Consider the following 11,986-nt stretch of genomic DNA (forward strand, 5'->3'; position numbering starts at 1 on the left):
TACACTTAGCTGCCGCTCGTCTCTTCTCCCTCCTGAGTCTCAGCTTGAGAGTTGCTCTTGCGACCAAGCTGCCGCAGAATTGAGCGCACTCCATTTATCGACTTGAACTGGACTCCCATTTTTGGCACCATAATGGACTGCTTTGTTTTGTTGGTGTCACATCCATGGCTTTATTTGTTGGTGTCACATCCCGAACGTGCAGAAAACCCGTTAGGTTAGGCATCTTTGGTATCTTCAAATGATTTTAGATGTCATTTAAAAAAAACAAAAACCTGAAACATGTCAGAATGCTTTTGCACAGAGCAGCCTGGATCCTCTTCTTTTCAGGTCCCTCGTGGGCAGTCCTGGCTCCTCCCCCTCAGCCTCTTGCTAAGCTTCTGTGAATAGACATTGTCCATTCACACACAAAGCGTGCCTAAGCCCCGCCCCTTCTCTTTTCTCATTGGCTGTGATTGACGAGTGTGCGGCCCTGAGCACAGAATGTGTGTGTTTGGGGCCCCCAAATTGGGAGCAATGGCTGTGCCCGTGCAGCTACTGTGCCCTGCTTGAAAAGAAATGGGACTGCCCACACGGGGACGACTGTGAGCAAACACCGACCCCCGCAGGGCGTACGAGTGAACAAAGCACCACGATACAGGTGGGAGGTGAACGAATTCTTGGTGTGCGGTACTTACATGTGTTCTTCATACATGTGTTGGTGGAGGAGCACAGCTCCGTCATGTACACGGCGCTCTGATGTCCATCCCCCGAGGGAGCCGTCAGTACAGATATCTGCAGGACAAAGACAATTCTTCAGTCACCCAACTTAGGAATAAGATCGGCCATACATGGATCGAAATTCGACCTAAAAATAATCGGCTGATTTTCGCTCTGTTAGTGGGGTCGATGGCACCGGCCGATTTTCGTGGTTCCTCCCCTTTTCAGTGATCGGCATGCTGGAAAATCAGTGAAAAATGACAGATTTTCGACACAATGATAGTCAAAACGTACGATCGTTTTTCCAAAAAGAATACGCGCCATGAGCCGCGACCTGGAAGGAATGGAAGTTTCGCCTGTTATATGGGGGGAACTTTATGACTCGGCCGATTTACTAAATCAATGATGGCGCCATCGGATTAGCGAGTGAACGGCGTTTTCGATTTTCAGACGGAAAATTGTTCGGAATTCGAACCATGTATGGCCTGCATAAGGATTGTCATTCGTCCCGAGTTCATCAGAATTATGGAAAAATCGATCGATGGATAAAAATATTTTTATACCCAATTAAATGACGTTCAGTTTTCTCGGTGCGCCATAAACAATCGTTCTGGAAATAAAATCTTGATTCCGCCATTCCCCCCCCCCCCTCACTTCCACGCTGCTGATCTCTCCCACTACCTAGTGCCTGTGGTCAACAAGAGGAAAAGTGCCCCATCATTGGTGTCAGTGGGAGGAATAGTGCCCCATCATTGGTGTCAGTGGGAGGAATAGTGCCCCATCATTGGTGTCAGTGGGAAGAATAGTGCCCCATCATTGGTGTCAGTGGGAGGAATAGTGCCGCATCATTGGTGTCAGTGGGAGGAATAGTGCCCCATCATTGGCGTCAGTGGGAGGAATAGTGCCCCATCATTGGTGTCAGTGGGAGGAATAGTGCCCCATCATTGGTATCAGTGGGAGGAATAGTGCCGCATCATTGGTGTCAGTGGGGGGGATAGTGTCCCATCATTGGTGTCAGTGGGAGGAATAGTGCCGCATCATTGGTGTCAGTGGGAGGAATAGTGCCCCGTCATTGGTGTCAGTGGGAGGAATAGTGCCCCGTCATTGGTGTCAGTGGGAGGAATAGTATCCCATCATTGGTGTCAGTGGGAGGAATAGTATCCCATCATTGGTGTCAGTGGGAGGAATAGTGCCCCATCATTGGTGTCAGTGGGAGGAATAGTGCCCCATCATTGGTGTCAGTGGGAGGAATAGTGCCCCATCATTGGTGTCAGTGGGAGGAATAGTGCCCCGTCATTGGTGTCAGTGGGAGGAATAGTGCCCCGTCATTGGTGTCAGTGGGAGGAATAGTGCCCCATTATTGGTGTCAGTGGGAGGAATAGTGCCCCGTCATTGGTGTCAGTGGGAGGAATAGTGCCCCGTCATTGGTGTCAGTGGGAGGAATGGTGCCCCATCATTGGTGTCAGTGGGAGGAATGGTGCCCCATCATTGGTGTCAGTGGGAGGAATAGTGCCGCATCATTGGTGTCAGTGGGAGGAATAGTGCCCCATCATTGGTATCAGTGGGAGGAATAGTGCCGCATCATTGGTGTCAGTGGGAGGAACAGTGCCCCGTCATTGGTGTAAGTGGGAGGAATAGTGCCCCATCATTGGTGTCAGTGGGAGGAATAGTGCCCCATCATTGGTGTCAGTGGGAGGAATAGTATCCCATCATTGGTGTCAGTGGGAGGAATAGTGCCCCATCATTGGTGTCAGTGGAAGGAATAGTGCCCCATCATTGGTGTCAGTGGGAGGAATAGTGCCCCATCATTGGTGTCAGTGGGAGGAATAGTGCCCCATCATTGGTGTCAGTGGGAGGAATAGTGCCCCATCATTGGTGTCAGTGGGAGGAATAGTGCCCCATCATTGGTGTCAGTGGGAGGAATAGTGCCCCATCATTGGTGTCAGTGGGAGGAATAGTGCCCAATCATTGGTGTCAGTGGGAGGAATAGTGCCCCGTCATTGGTGTCAGTGGGAGGAATAGTGCCCCATCATTGGTGTCAGTGGGAGCAATAGTGCCCCGTCATTGGTGTCAGTGGGAGGAATAGTGCCCCATCATTGGTATCAGTGGGAGGAATGGTGCCCCATCATTGGTGTCAGTGGGAGGAATGATGCCCCATCATTGGTGTCAGTGGGGGGGAATAGTGCCCCATCATTGGTGTCAGTGGGGGGGAATAGTGCCCCATCATTGGTGTCAGTGGGGGGGAATAGTGCCCCATCATTGGTATCAGTGGGAGGAATGGTGCCCCATCATTGGTGTCAGTGGGAGGAATAGTGCCCCATCATTGGTGTCAGTGGGAGGGAGTAATGCCCCATCATTGGTATCAGTGGGAGGAATAGTGTCCCATCATCGGTGTCAGTGGGAGGAATAGGGCCCCATCATCGGTGTCAGTGGGAGGAATAGGGCCCCATCATCGGTGTCAGTGGGAGGAATAGGGCCCCATCATTGGCGTCAGTGGGAGGAATAGCGCCCCATCATCGGTGTCAGTGGGAGGAATAGCGCCCCATCATCGGTGTCAGTGGGAGGAATGGTGCCCCATCATTGGTGTCAGTGGGAGGAATAGTGCCCCATCATTGGCGTCAGTGGGAGGAATAGCGCCCCATCATCGGTGTCAGTGGGAGGAATAGCGCCCCATCATCGGTGTCAGTGGGAGGAATGGTGCCCCATCATTGGTGTCAGTGGGAGGAATAGTGCCCCATCATTGGTGTCAGTGGGAGGGAATAATGCCCCATCATTGGTATCAGTGGCAGGAATAGTGCCCCATCATCGGTGTCAGTGGGAGGAATAGTGTCCCATCATCGGCGTCAGTGGGAGGACTAGTGCCCCATCATTGGTGTCAGTGGGAGGAATAGTGCCCCATCATTGGCGTCAGTGGGAGGAATAGTGCCCCATCATTGGCGTCAGTGGGAGGAATAGCGCCCCATCATTGGTGTCAGTGGGAGGAATAGCGCCCCATCATCGGTGTCAGTAGGAGGAATAGTGTCCCATCATTGGTGTCAGTGGGAGGAATAGTGCCCCATCATTAGTATCAGTAGGAGGAATAGTGTCCCATCATTGGTGTCAGTGGGAGGAATAGTGCCCCATCAATGGTATCAGTGGGAGGAATAGTGCCCCATCATTGGTGTCAGTGGGAGGAATAGTGCCCCATCAATGGTATCAGTGGGAGGAATAGTGCCCCATCATTGGTGTCAGTGGGAGGAATAGTATCCCATCATTGGTGTCAGTGGGGGGGAATAATGCCCCATCATTGGTGTCAGTGGGAGGAATAATGCCCCATCATTGGTATCAGTGGGAGGAATGGTGCCCTATCATTGGTGTCAGTGGGAGGAATAGTGCCCCATCATTGGTGTCAGTGGGAGGAATAGTGCCCCATCATTGGTATCAGTGGAAGGAATAGTGCCCCATCATTGGTGTCAGTGGGAGGAATAGTGTCCCATCATTGGTGTCAGTGGGAGGAATAGTGCCCCATCATTGGTGTCAGTGGGAGGAATAGTGCCCCATCATTGGTGTCAGTGGGAGGAATAGTGCCCCATCATTGGTGTCAGTGGGGGGGAATAATGCCCCATCATTGGTGTCAGTGGGAGGAATAATGCCCCATCATTGGTGTCAGTGGGAGGAATAGTGCCCCATCATTGGTGTCAGTGGGGGGGAATAATGCCCCATCATTGGTGTCAGTGGGAGGAATAATGCCCCATTATTGGTGTCAGTGGGAGGAATAATGCCCCATCATTGGTATCAGTGGCAGGAATAGTGCCCCATCATTGGTGTCAGTGGGAGGAATAATGCCCCATCATTGGTATCAGTGGGAGGAATAGTGCCCCATCATTGGTGTCAGTGGGAGGAATAGTGCCCCATCATTGGTGTCAGTGGGAGGAATAGTGCCCCATCATTGGTGTCAGTGGGAGGAATAGTGCCCCATCATTGGTGTCAGTGGGATGAATAGTGCCCCATCATTGGTGTCAGTGGGATGAATAGTGCCCCATCATTGGTGTCAGTGGGAGGAATAGTGTCCCATCATTGGTGTCAGTGGGAGGAATAGTGCCTCATCATTGGTGTCAGTGGGAGGAATAGTGCCCCATCATTGGTGTCAGTGGGAGGAATAGTGCCCCATCGGTGTCAGTGGGAGGAATAGCGCCCCATCATTGGGCACCTCTGTTTTATGGTAAGCTGCAGATTTAGTTTTTGGGTTTACATTTACTTTAAGGATCTATTTCAAACAAATCTATTGATAGTGGAACATACTGTGGTGGTGTCACTGCTAGATTCCTCGGCAGCCACTTTCAGATAAGAGCTCAGAATGTACACAGCTCCCTCCTCTGCTATGGAAAGTATCTACCCCCAGCCTAGAGAACGTCATCGAACCAGAGGCCTCTATGGCAGAAACAACGGAGTGCCCACAGCAGACTACAGCTGAACTCCCAGACCAATCCCTCACCATCTTGTCCTTTACGGCCCCCTTCACACACAGTATGTTCCTTCTTCATTTGCCCATTTATGGATGAAAAACGGACCCCCCCATGTATTTCTATGGACTAGCGGATGTAAACGGATGATCAGCTGTTTACAGCCAATAATGTCCACATCCCTATCAAAAAAAATAGAACGGACGAAAAAACTGATGTGAAACGGACATACAGTCCATTCTTTCATTGGTAAAAGATGTAAAAAACTGACATGAACTAATATAGTGATATAGTGACTGCGGGGTCCGGGGAGAGCGGATATAGTGAATGCGGGGTCCGGGGAGAGCAGATATAGTGAATGCGGGGTCCGGGGAGAGCGGATATAGTGAATGCGGGGTCCGGGGAGAGCGGATATAGTGACTGCGGGGTCCGGGGAGAGCGGATATAATGAATGCGGGGTCCGGGGAGAGCGGATATAGTGAATGCGGGGTCCGGGGAGAGCGGATATAGTGAATGCGGGGTCCGGGGAGAGCGGATGTAGTGACTGCGAGGTCCGGGGAGAGGGGATATAGTGAATGCGGGGTCCGGGGAGAGCGGATATAGTGACTGCGGGGTCCGGGGAGAGCGGATATAGTGAATGCGGGGTCCGGGGAGAGCGGATATAGTGAATGCGGGGTCCGGGGAGAGCGCATATAGTGACTGCGGGGTCCGGGGAGAGCGGATATAGTGACTGCGGGGTCCGGGGAGAGCGGATATAGTGAATGCGGGGTCCGGGGAGAGCGGATATAGTGAATGCGGGGTCCGGGGAGAGCGGATATAGTGAATGCGGGGTCCGGGGAGAGCGGATATAGTGAATGCGGGGTCCGGGGAGAGCGGATATAGTGAATGCGGGGTCCGGGGAGAGCTGATGTAGTGAATGCGGGGTCCGGGGAGAGCGGATGTAGTGAATGCGGGGTCCGGGGAGAGCGGATATAGTGAATGCGGGGTCCGGGGAGAGCGGATATAGTGACTGCGGGGTCCGGGGAGAGCGGATATAGTGAATGCGGGGTCCGGGGAGAGCGGATATAGTGAATGCGGGGTCCGGGGAGAGCGGATATAGTGACTGCGGGGTCCGGGGAGAGCGGATATAGTGAATGCGGGGTCCGGGGAGAGCGGATATAGTGAATGCGGGGTCCGGGGAGAGCGGATATAGTGAATGCGGGGTCCGGGGAGAGCGGATATAGTGAATGCGGGGTCCGGGGAGAGCGGATATAGTGAATGCGGGGTCCGGGGAGAGCGGATATAGTGAATGCGGGGTCCGGGGAGAGCGGATATAGTGAATGCGGGGTCCGGGGAGAGCGGATATAGTGAATGCGGGGTCCGGGGAGAGCGGATATAGTGAATGCGGGGTCCGGGGAGAGCGGATATAGTGAATGCGGGGTCCGGGGAGAGCGGATATAGTGAATGCGGGGTCCGGGGAGAGCGGATATAGTGAATGCGGGGTCCGGGGAGAGCGGATATAGTGAATGCGGGGTCCGGGGAGAGCGGATATAGTGAATGCGGGGTCCGGGGAGAGCGGATATAGTGAATGCGGGGTCCGGGGAGAGCGGATATAGTGAATGCGGGGTCCGGGGAGAGCGGATATAGTGAATGCGGGGTCCGGGGAGAGCGGATATAGTGAATGCGGGGTCCGGGGAGAGCGGATATAGTGAATGCGGGGTCCGGGGAGAGCGGATATAGTGAATGCGGGGTCCGGGGAGAGCGGATATAGTGAATGCGGGGTCCGGGGAGAGCGGATATAGTGAATGCGGGGTCCGGGGAGAGCGGATATAGTGAATGCGGGGTCCGGGGAGAGCGGATATAGTGAATGCGGGGTCCGGGGAGAGCGGATATAGTGAATGCGGGGTCCGGGGAGAGCGGATATAGTGAATGCGGGGTCCGGGGAGAGCGGATATAGTGAATGCGGGGTCCGGGGAGAGCGGATATAGTGAATGCGGGGTCCGGGGAGAGCGGATATAGTGAATGCGGGGTCCGGATATAGTGAATGCGGGGTCCGGGGAGAGCGGATATAGTGAATGCGGGGTCCGGGGAGAGCGGATATAGTGAATGCGGGGTCCGGGGAGAGCGGATATAGTGAATGCGGGGTCCGGGGAGAGCGGATATAGTGAATGCGGGGTCCGGGGAGAGCGGATATAGTGAATGCGGGGTCCGGGGAGAGCGGATATAGTGAATGCGGGGTCCGGGGAGAGCGGATATAGTGAATGCGGGGTCCGGGGAGAGCGGATGTAGTGAATGCGGGGTCCGGGGAGAGCGGATGTAGTGAATGCGGGGTCCGGGGAGAGCGGATATAGTGAATGCGGGGTCCGGGGAGAGCGGATATAGTGAATGCTAGGTCCGGGGAGAGCGGATATAGTGAATGCAAGGTCCGGGGAGAGCGGATATAGTGAATGCAAGGTCCGGGGAGAGCGGATATAGTGAATGCAAGGTCCGGGGAGAGCGGATATAGTGAATGCGGGGTCCGGGGAGAGCGGATATAGTGAATGCGGGGTCTGGGGAGAGCGGATATAGTGAATGCGGGGTCCGGGGAGAGCGGATATAGTGAATGCGGGGTCCGGGGAGAGCGGATATAGTGAATGCGGGGTCCGGGGAGCCATCGTACCTCTTGGTCAGACTCGGATTTCAGCACGGAACGGTCAGTGATGAGAACAGCGCGGGAGATTTGCCTGCATAAAAGTAACAAAAATTTAAAAAATTTGTAATTCTTCACTTTTCTATGAAATGACAGTTCAGTTTTGGTCTTCAGTTCACAAAAAGAAAAGCAGGAAAGTGGATGAAGTACAGAGAAGAGCAACAAAACCACTAACAGGCAGAAGGAGGAGGCGCAGGAGGAGTGCCGCTACGAGGAAAGATTTTATTCTCCCTTTAAGTTTATATCCACTTTTGCAGCTGAATTTGAACACCTACCATATATTTGTTACTGCGGGTTCACATCTGTGGGGACCGCGATTTGCACAGGAGCCCATTCATTTGCCCCGGGAAACGCAGGGGAGAAGTCTCTGCACTACTTGGGAAATCGCAGTCCACACGGGCACTGAGTTTCCCAGTACGGTTTGCGATATACAGTGCGTGCGGCGTGCCATTACAATGAATGGCACCTACCTGCAGGTCCCGCATTGCTCTGTGCGGCTGCAGGTATTTGTGCGGGTCCCGGGGCAGCACCACCCGCACAGATGTGAACTAAGGGTTACATGTCCCCATGAACATAGCATAGTTAAAAAAAAAAAATGTTGGTTACTTTTTTCAGTGCTTTTTACTTGCTTTCATGCTCTCCCTGCTTTGTAATGTTCAATCCTCATGCACACGGGGCGTTTCAAAAACGCCCGCAGCGTTAAAAACGCATATTTTCTGCATTTGTTAGCATTTTGCATTTAGCCATATTTGCAGTTTTTTATTTATTTATTTATTTTTTTTTTACACAAAAAAAATTTAAATTTTAGCTAAAAAAAACCCCAAAAAAAACCAAGAAAAAAACCCACCAAAAATATCAGTTTGCCACGTTTTGCCAGCATTTTTACAGCTTAAAAAAAAAAAAAACCTCCTCCAAAAACCGGCTAGTTCGGGGGGGGGGGGGGGGGGATTTTTGCACTTTTGTTTTACCTGCAAAAATCTGTGCATTTATTAGTTTTAAAAATTTCAGCAAAAATAAAATCAAAAACATTGCTTTAAAAAAATTGAAAAGGGTTGGAAGGGTTAACATTTCTGTCAGGTTTTGATTTTTGGCTGTCACCCCATTGGGGGAGATTTTCCCTCACTTCCTGTCCCCCATACAAGGAATGGCCGTGCAGTTGTCACTGATACAGGAAGGAACGGACAGCAATAAAAATGGATAAAAAATGTAAACCAACCCCTCCCCAGGACTTCTCACCTGTATGGTACCTGTGTGCAGGTCTCCTCCGTCAGGTAGCCGTCCTCTACGAGGACATAGTTGCAGCCGATGCGTTTCCCGTCGCTGTCAATGACGGCAGCACACCTGTAGAGACAACATTCTGCACGTCACATTCTGGACATCATTCACTTCGCATTCGGCTCGGAGATGGACATGGTGGGTGGACGGCTCTGAAAGAGGATGTGCTGGTGGATCCAAAACCGACCAATCAGGTTTCCCTTCCTCTCCATGGATATCCAAAGCAAAACCTGTGTTTACTGAGCAGGCAGACCCGGTCCTGTGTCTCTCCTCCACCTCCACCCATATTGGGACCCCATATTGCCTGTAAAAGACCCCACTATGTAAGAGTAGGGGTCTGTGGGGGTTGTATTGGTTCTGGGGAGGAGGGTGGTAGGGGGTTGCTGCCTATGCAGTGCCAACTCAAAGCAAATAAAAAGGAGAAGAGATCCGACATCCATAAAATTAAAACAAATTGTGCCAGTAGACAAGGAGTTAATAAAAATATTTTTTTTACTTTTTTTTTATTTTACATTTGTAGAAAATAAGTAAAATATTTACTCAAATAAAATAAAAATTAGAAGAGATCCAATGTCCATATAATTAAAAAAATGTACCAGTAGACAAGGAGTTAATAAAAATAATTGTTTTACTTATTTTCTACAAACATAAAAAATAAAAAAAAAAGTAAAATATTTACTCAAAGCAAATAAAAAGGAGAAGAGATACGACGTCCATATAATAAAAAAAATTGTGCCAGCAGACAAGGAGTTAATAAAAATAATTTTTTTACTTATTTTCAACAAATGTAAAAAAACACAAAAGTAAAAAATGTACTCAAAGCAAGTAGAAAGGGGAAGAGATCCGACGTCCATATAATTAAAAAAATGTGCCAGTAGACAAGGAGTCAATAAAAATAATTGTTTTACTTATTTTCTACAAACATAAAAAAAAAAATAAATAAAAAATTATATATATATATATATATATATATATATATATATATAAAATTATTATTAATATTATACAGGATTTATACAGCGCCAACGGTTTGCTCAGCGCTTTACATATACACACATATATATATATATATATATATATATAATTTAAAGCAAATAAAAAGGAGAAGCGATTCGAAGTCCATATAATTAAAAAAATGTGCCAGTAGTCAGTTAATAAAAATAATTGTTTTACTTATTTTCTACAAACGTAAAAAAAAAGAAAAAAAAAGTAAAATATTTATTTAAAGCAAATAAAAATGAGAAGAGATCTGATGTCTAGTTAATTTAAAAAAAATTGTGCCAGTAGACAAAGAGTTAATAAAAATAATTGTTTTACTTATTTTCTACAAACATAAAAAATAAAAAAAAAAGTAAAATATTTACTCAAAGCAAATAAAAAGGAGAAGAGATACGACGTCCATATAATAAAAAAAATTGTGCCAGCAGACAAGGAGTTAATAAAAATAATTTTTTTACTTATTTTCAACAAATGTAAAAAAACACAAAAGTAAAAAATGTACTCAAAGCAAGTAGAAAGGGGAAGAGATCCGACATCCATATAATTAAAAAAATGTGCCAGTAGACAAGGAGTCAATAAAAATAATTGTTTTACTTATTTTCTACAAACATAAAAAAATAAATAAATAAAAAATTATATATATATATATTTAAAGCAAATAAAAAGGAGAAGCGATTCGAAGTCCATATAATTAAAAAAATGTGCCAGTAGTCAGTTAATAAAAATAATTGTTTTACTTATTTTCTACAAACGTAAAAAAAAAGAAAAAAAAAGTAAAATATTTATTTAAAGCAAATAAAAATGAGAAGAGATCTGATGTCTAGTTAATTTAAAAAAAATTGTGCCAGTAGACAAAGAGTTAATAAAAATAATTGTTTTACTTATTTTCTACAACCGTAAAAAAAAAAGAAAAAAAAAAAGTAAAATATTTAGTCAAAGCAAATAAAAAGAAGAAATACGACGCCCATATAATAAAAACAATGTGCCAGCAGACAAGGAGTTAATAAAAATACTTTTTTTATTTATTTTCTACAAACATAAAAAAAAAAGTGAAATATTTACGCAAAGCAAATAAAAAGGAGAAGAGATCCGACGTCGGTACAAAAAGGGAAGAATATATTGTACAATAAGTTGCAGCTGATGCCGGAGTGAAATAATTCCCGGCCGTCCGTGACACGGGGCAGCGCGGGCCGCGTCCCTGCCATTTTGCGCTGACATAAAATGAAAAGATTAATTCGGGAGATGCGGCGGGGTGTTCGGCCCTCTCGGCAGACGTATAGATCAAGTTCCGCGCGGCGATGACATCAGACGCACTCCACTTAATGTGACACGATTAGACGGCATCTGATTTCAGCGCCGAGCGATACGCGGTGCGGGAGGGGTCAGAGGTGGCGGGGAGGCCTCATCCTTCCTAAGTGACTGGCGCCGTAATTGGATAATAGCCGTGTACTTACACAGGACGCGAACCGTCAACGTTAATCACGCAAATGAGGGGAGCGCGGCCTTTGGCGCGACTCGGGCCGCCTGTGCTGGGCTGACGCAAGGAACTCTTTCAATGAGGTCTTCAGGCAAAAGATTTAAATTGGACGAGGTCCTGATCCGGTCCAGGGGGTAGCCTGATGCAGAGAGCAATGGTGTGGTCTGGTAGGGTGGGGAAGGGGAGCCATGAGAGAGTGGGGGGCTCCGGTAGGGTAGGGAAGGGGAGCCATGAGAGAGTGGGGGGCTCCGGTAGGGTAGGGAAGGGGAGCCATGAGAGAGTGGGGGGCTCTGGTAGGGTAGGGAAGGGGAGCCATGAGAGAGTGGGGGGCTCTAGCAGGGTGGGGAAGGGGAGCCACCATGAGAGAGTGGGGGGGCTCTAGCAGGGTGGGGAAGGGGAGCCATGAGAGAGTGGGGGGCTCTGGCAGGG

At 48.6% G+C, this 11,986-nt stretch overlaps 1 long non-coding RNA gene across 1 annotated transcript; it reads right to left on the reverse strand.

Moving 5' to 3' along the window:
- Positions 1 to 647: 647 nt before the first annotated feature.
- On the reverse strand, positions 648 to 9,168 carry LOC149427326 (uncharacterized). Its single transcript, XR_016311326.1, has 3 exons — positions 9,043 to 9,168; positions 7,777 to 7,840; positions 648 to 771 (listed from the first exon to the last, which is right to left on the reverse strand). It is a non-coding gene; the product is annotated as an uncharacterized LOC149427326 (long non-coding RNA).
- Between the last annotated feature and the right edge of the window lie 2,818 nt (positions 9,169 to 11,986).

The sequence above is a fragment of the Staurois parvus genome, unplaced genomic scaffold (assembly GCF_062004578.1).
Source record: "Staurois parvus isolate SC_StPar_1 unplaced genomic scaffold, SC_StPar_1.0 ptg003868l, whole genome shotgun sequence".
Lineage (NCBI taxonomy): Eukaryota > Metazoa > Chordata > Amphibia > Anura > Ranidae > Staurois > Staurois parvus.